The sequence below is a fragment of the Schistocerca cancellata genome, chromosome 8, assembly GCF_023864275.1.
Source record: "Schistocerca cancellata isolate TAMUIC-IGC-003103 chromosome 8, iqSchCanc2.1, whole genome shotgun sequence".
NCBI classification, from domain to species: Eukaryota; Metazoa; Arthropoda; class Insecta; order Orthoptera; family Acrididae; genus Schistocerca; species Schistocerca cancellata.
Genome location: NC_064633.1, coordinates 71,543,124 through 71,548,804, shown reverse-complemented (window position 1 = coordinate 71,548,804; position 5,681 = coordinate 71,543,124). Strand labels below are relative to the sequence as shown.

At 42.0% G+C, this 5,681-nt stretch overlaps 1 non-coding gene across 1 annotated transcript; it reads left to right on the top strand.

The window, feature by feature from the left end:
* The first annotated feature begins 4,990 nt into the window (after window positions 1-4,990).
* On the top strand, window positions 4,991-5,109 carry LOC126095778 (5S ribosomal RNA). The gene has a single exon (XR_007521985.1). It is a non-coding gene; the product is annotated as a 5S ribosomal RNA (ribosomal RNA).
* Window positions 5,110-5,681: the final 572 nt, after the last annotated feature.

The window sequence follows — 5,681 nt, the reverse complement described above, 5'->3', positions numbered from 1 at the left end:
ATCTCCATTCCGATGCACTATTTCTTCTTAACTGTATCCCTCGCATCCTCACATTGACGAATTAACACAGAAATTGCGTCACAATGAAATACTATGTGTTCCATGCCCTCTCTTTCCCAATCTAGCAACGTTGCTACAGCAACGACAGGATTTTCCTATGGGGTCGAGTATGACCTTTCTGATGCACTATTTCTTCTTTACTGTATCCCTCGCACCCTCACATTGACGAATGAACACAGAAATTGCGTCAGAATGAAATACTATCTGTTCCATGACTTCTCTTTCCCAATCTAGCAGAGTTTCTACGGCAACGACAGGATTTTCTTATGGGGTCGAGTATCTCCTGTCCGATGCACTATTTCTTCTTTACTGTATCACACGCTACCTCATATTGACGAATTAACACAGAAATTATGTCACAATGAAATACAATGCGTTCCATGCCTTCACTTTCAAAATCTGGGATCGTTTCTACGGCAACGACAGGATTTTGTTTTATAGTCGAGTATCTCCTTTTCGAAGCACTAATTCTTCTTTACTGTATCCCTCGCACCCTGACATTGACGAATTAACACAGAAATTGCGTCACAATTAAATACGATCAGTTCCATGGGATCTTTGATAGTCAGATTGCGTTGCGCTAAAAACATTGTGTGTCAGTTTAAGCAGTCTTGTATAAATTATTCTAAGGGGACGTTTCAACATAAGCGTATGAAAATATGCGAGGTAGACTACTTTTCGTGTTGAAGTGTTACTTATTTCAGATACTGTTCTAATGGTAAATAAAGCAGCATTTAGCTTCTGAACAAGATCCTGGACATGGGCTTTCCACAACAGCTTAATATCTATCCGAACGCCTAGGAATTTGAACTGTTCCGTCTCGCTTATAATATGCCCATTCTGTCTGATCAAAATATCGGTTCTTGTTGAATTGTGAGTTAGAAACAGTAAAAACTGTGTCTTACTGTGATTTAGCATCAAATTATTTTCCACAAGCCATGAACGTATTTCATGAACTACATTATTTATTACTGTTTCAATATTACACACAAGATCCTTCACTATCAAGCTGGTGTCATCAGCAAACAGAAATATTTTTGAATCACCTGTAATACTAGAAGGCATATCATTTATATAAATAAGAAACAGCAGTGGCCCCAGCACCGACCCTTGGGGAACACCCCACTTAACAGTGCCCCATTGGGACTGAACATCTCTACCACTCTCAATATTGCGGAGAATTACCCTCTGCTTTCTGTTCTTAAAGTAAGAGGCGAACCAATTGTAAGCTACTCCCCTTACTCCATAATGGTCCAACTTCTGCAGTAATATTTTGTGGTCAACACAGTCAAAAGCCTTCGTTAAATCAAAGAAAACACCTAGCGTTCGCAACATTTTATTTAATCCGTCCAAAACCTCACAGAGAAAAGAGAATATAGCAATTTCAGTTGTTAAACCATTTCTAAAACCAAACTGAACATTTGACAGCAAATTATGTGAATTTAAATGCTCCAGAAACCTTGTATATACAACCTTCTCGATAACTTTAGCAAACACCGATGGCATAGAAATAGGTCTAAAATTGTCAACATTATCAATGTCTCCCTTTTTATAAAGTGGCTTCACTACCGTGTACTTTAATCGGTCAGGAAACCGACCACTCCTAAAGGAAAAGTTACAGATATGGCTGAGAACTGGGCTAACATACATAGAACAATACTTCAGTATTCTGCTAGATACCCCGTCATATCCATGAGAGTTCTTGGTCTTTAGTGATTTAATTATTAAGTCAATCTCCCTCTTGTCAGTATCATGGAGGAGCATTTCAGGTAACAGTCTCGGAACACTTTTTTCTAAGAGCGCTATATGATTCCCTGTTGGGACTAGGTTTCTATTTAGTTCACCTGCTATATTCAGAAAGTGATTATTAAATACTGTACATATATGCGACTTATCAGTAACACAGACATTCCCACTAGCACTAATTCTATATCCTCGACCTGTCTTTGCAGACCAGCAACTTCCTTTACGACTGACCATATGGTTTTAATTTTATCCTGGGACGTAGCTATTCTATCTGCATACCACATACTTTTTGCCTTCCTAATAACATTTTTAAGCACCTTACAATACTGTTTGTAATGGGCTGCTGCATTTAGATTTTGACTGTTTCCAACGTTTTGATATAATTGCCACTTTGTTCTACAAGATAATCTTATCCCTATAGTCAGCCACCCAGGCTGCCTGTTTGTGCTAGTACCCTGTTTTAAACGTTCTAACGGAAAGCAACTTTCAAAGAGCATGAGAAAAGTCTTGAGAAAAGCATTATATTTATCGTCTACTGTATCAGCGCTATAAACATCTTGCCACTCTTGTTCCTTTATAAGGTTTACAAAGGTCTCTACAGCAACTGGATCAGCTTTCCTAAACAGCTGATGACTATATTTAACACGTGTTGCAGCATAAAAATCTTTTAAAGTTAAAATTTGCGCATCATGATCTGAAAGGCCATTCACCTTTTTGCTAACAGAATGCCCTTCTAGTAATGAGGAATGAACAAAAATGTTGTCTATGGTTGTTCTGCTGTTCCCTTGCACTCTCGTTGGAAAGAATACGGTTTGCATAAGATTATATGAATTAAAGAGGTCTACCAGCATCTTCTTCCTTGCACAATCACTTATACAATTAATATTGAAGTCACCACATGTAACTAACTTTTTGTATTTCCTATAAAGTGAACCAAGAACCTCCTCTAGCTTTAGCAAAAATGTTGTGAAATCGGAGTCTGGGGATCTATAAATAACAACAGTTACAAGTTTAGCTCCGTTAAATTTAACCACACCTGCACAACATTCAAACACCTTTTCAGTGCAGTACTTTGAAACATCAACTGACTCAAATGCGATGCCGTTTTTCACATACATGGCTACTCCCCCACACCGCAAAGAGCTCCTCGAAAAGCAGCCAGCCAACCTGTATCCTGGTAAAGGAAGCCTCTGAATTATCTCCTTATTTAAGAAGTGTTCAGATATACCAATAATTTCAGAGTCAACATCTATAAGCAGTTCACTAACTGTATCTCTAATACCTTGTATATTTTGATGAAATATACTAATTCCCTCATTACTCGGATACCTAAGCTTTGTCAAAAGTGATTCCCTTATTAGAGAGACTTCCCTTAAGCAGGAATAGCTATCAGCTGACTTCAATCTAAAAAAGGTGCAGCTCCAACACCCACTACTGCAGGAATTTTCCCATGAGTGATCTCACCAACCCCACCTATGCTGTCACCTATAAGCTTTGCCAACCTCCGCTTCCCATACCTGTTGAGGTGCAGGCCATGTCTAGTGAAACCCGTCCTGCTGATAGACTCCACCGACACCACTGAAATGTGACCCATGCTTTCTGTCATCAGCGCACCCCCAAGTCTCATGTTATTACGCCTGATGGCTGTATTAAGATGAGGCCGATCGTGACACTGAAACAGTTCCACGAAATGCACATTCGTGTTGCCAGTCTGAGTGGCTATCTTTTCCAGGTGACCATCTATGTTATACTCCCCATCCCTATCAATACTATTACCAGCCCCACCCACAATCACTACCTGATCCTCTTTAGTAAAATCCCTACATAACCCCCCTATGTTAACAGTCACCTGAGCCAACCCTGCATTAGGCTTCACAATGCTGGTGACCTGGTACTCCCTCCCCAGCACTTCCTGCAACTGCTGGCCTACACCTCTGCCATGAGAACTACCTAACAGCAGAACCTTCTTCTTCCTCTTCGGCTTTGCAACTGTTCTAGGCACAGTAACTACTGAGTTCTGCTGCATACTTCCTACATCTACAACTACTAGAGATTCCTCTCCACTAGACTCTGACAGTTGGTCATATCTATTGTAAACACCAATAGTAAAACTATCTGAAAATCTTCTTTTCCTAGCAGATCTCTTGCCAACAGCCAGCTCCCATTCCCCAATCCCCTTCTCCCTCCTCATCCTATCTAGCTCCTCCTGTGCGTTTTTCAACTGCACCTGAAGGGCACAGATCTTACGCTCCTGCTCCTCTATGAATTTACTCTTGCTACATAACCTGCAGTTCCAGGAGAGGATCTCACCAGAATGCCCACTGGCTTCCCCACTGCATTCCCCCCAGTGAAAATACTTCGAACAAGTCTCACACCGCAATCCACTACCCACGATCCTACGGCAAAGCCCACACTTCTCACTCATGGTAAAATTTTACTTCTTCTAAGTTCCGCTACTACAATAAGAAGATGTTAAAAACCTGACTACAATAATCACAAACTTACTCTACAAGGGAAGTAACTACTATTATTAACAGTATTAATAAACAACAAATGTGAATATAACAAAAGACTAATACAGAAAGAGAATCAAACGTGTAATGACACAGTAACGAAGCTGTAAACAGTTCCCAAAAGGTTCTTCTGAAATTATTTCACCAGAAAACACCAAGAACACCGGTTGAACACTACTAAAGTTCCTAAATAAACCACTATACACAAACAATTAATTAGTACTTAGCTTTCGATGCGCCGCTACAGCTGCAACTGGTCAGCGCGGAATGTAAACACAGGCAAGAGGTTAAGTTGCTCGATACGAAACACTCACAAATATCAGGTCACAACACAAGAAAGGCAGAGGTGAATGAAGAAACCACTAATTCGTCACTTATATAGTAAATATTATCACAAAAACCGTTAAAATATGTATCTGAAACCTAAAAATATATGAAAACTTAGAGAGCGATCTCACACGCAGTCACTCGCTTATGACGTCACACCAAAGAGTTCGGCCGTAGCTGTACTGGGACGCCGGGCGTGCCCTCCGCGCCGTCCTCGAGGAACTCACTGTTGCGGAAGTAAGTGCTGTGCGTGAAATGCGGCCGATTTCGACCGATACCTATGATTTTGTGTGTTGGGAGAAGAGCCGAACGCGAATTCTGCCGTGCGCGTACAGAATGTGATCGCCAACGGCCATACCATGTTAAATACACCGGTTCTCGTCCGGTCACCGAAGTTAAGCAACATCGGGCGCGGTTAGTACTTGGATGGGTGACCACCTGGGAACACCGCGTGCTTTTGGCTCCCATTCTTTTTTTTTTCTTTTCCTTTTTATGTCGCTACCCCTGCCAGCCCTCTTTTTATACTACCTTTCTGTTGTGACAAAGATGCTTTCTTAAGCATTTTAAACTAATGCAACGGTACGATAATGCGGTAATTAACTCAGTTTGAGGGAGAATGTGCTATCGAAGTGTGTCGGGAAGTCTTTGAAACAGACGAAACAGTACGAATCTGCAGGTGAGTCCTGAAATGCGTCAGCGCCTATTGTTGTGCAGCACTGTACAGTACCAAATTTGATTTGTAATCCTAAATTTATTCTTTAGTCGCGTCGTCTAGTCCCGCAGACGTTTGTCGTGCTTGCGCCGTCATATGGACCACGACCCGAGCGGCAGTCGAGGAAAGTCAGGACAAGTCGGGACGGGGACAGGGACCAGGACAGGAATGGTGCGAATGCAGTGCAAACTACGCAAACGCCTGGTGCGAGGAAGCCCACATCGCTACCAGTGGCGCCCTCCAGCACGACTCTGCCACAGCCCGCACAGGCCATACGCCGGTCGGCCGCGCGCCAGCCAACACCTCGGTGCAGCGCGCTCCGC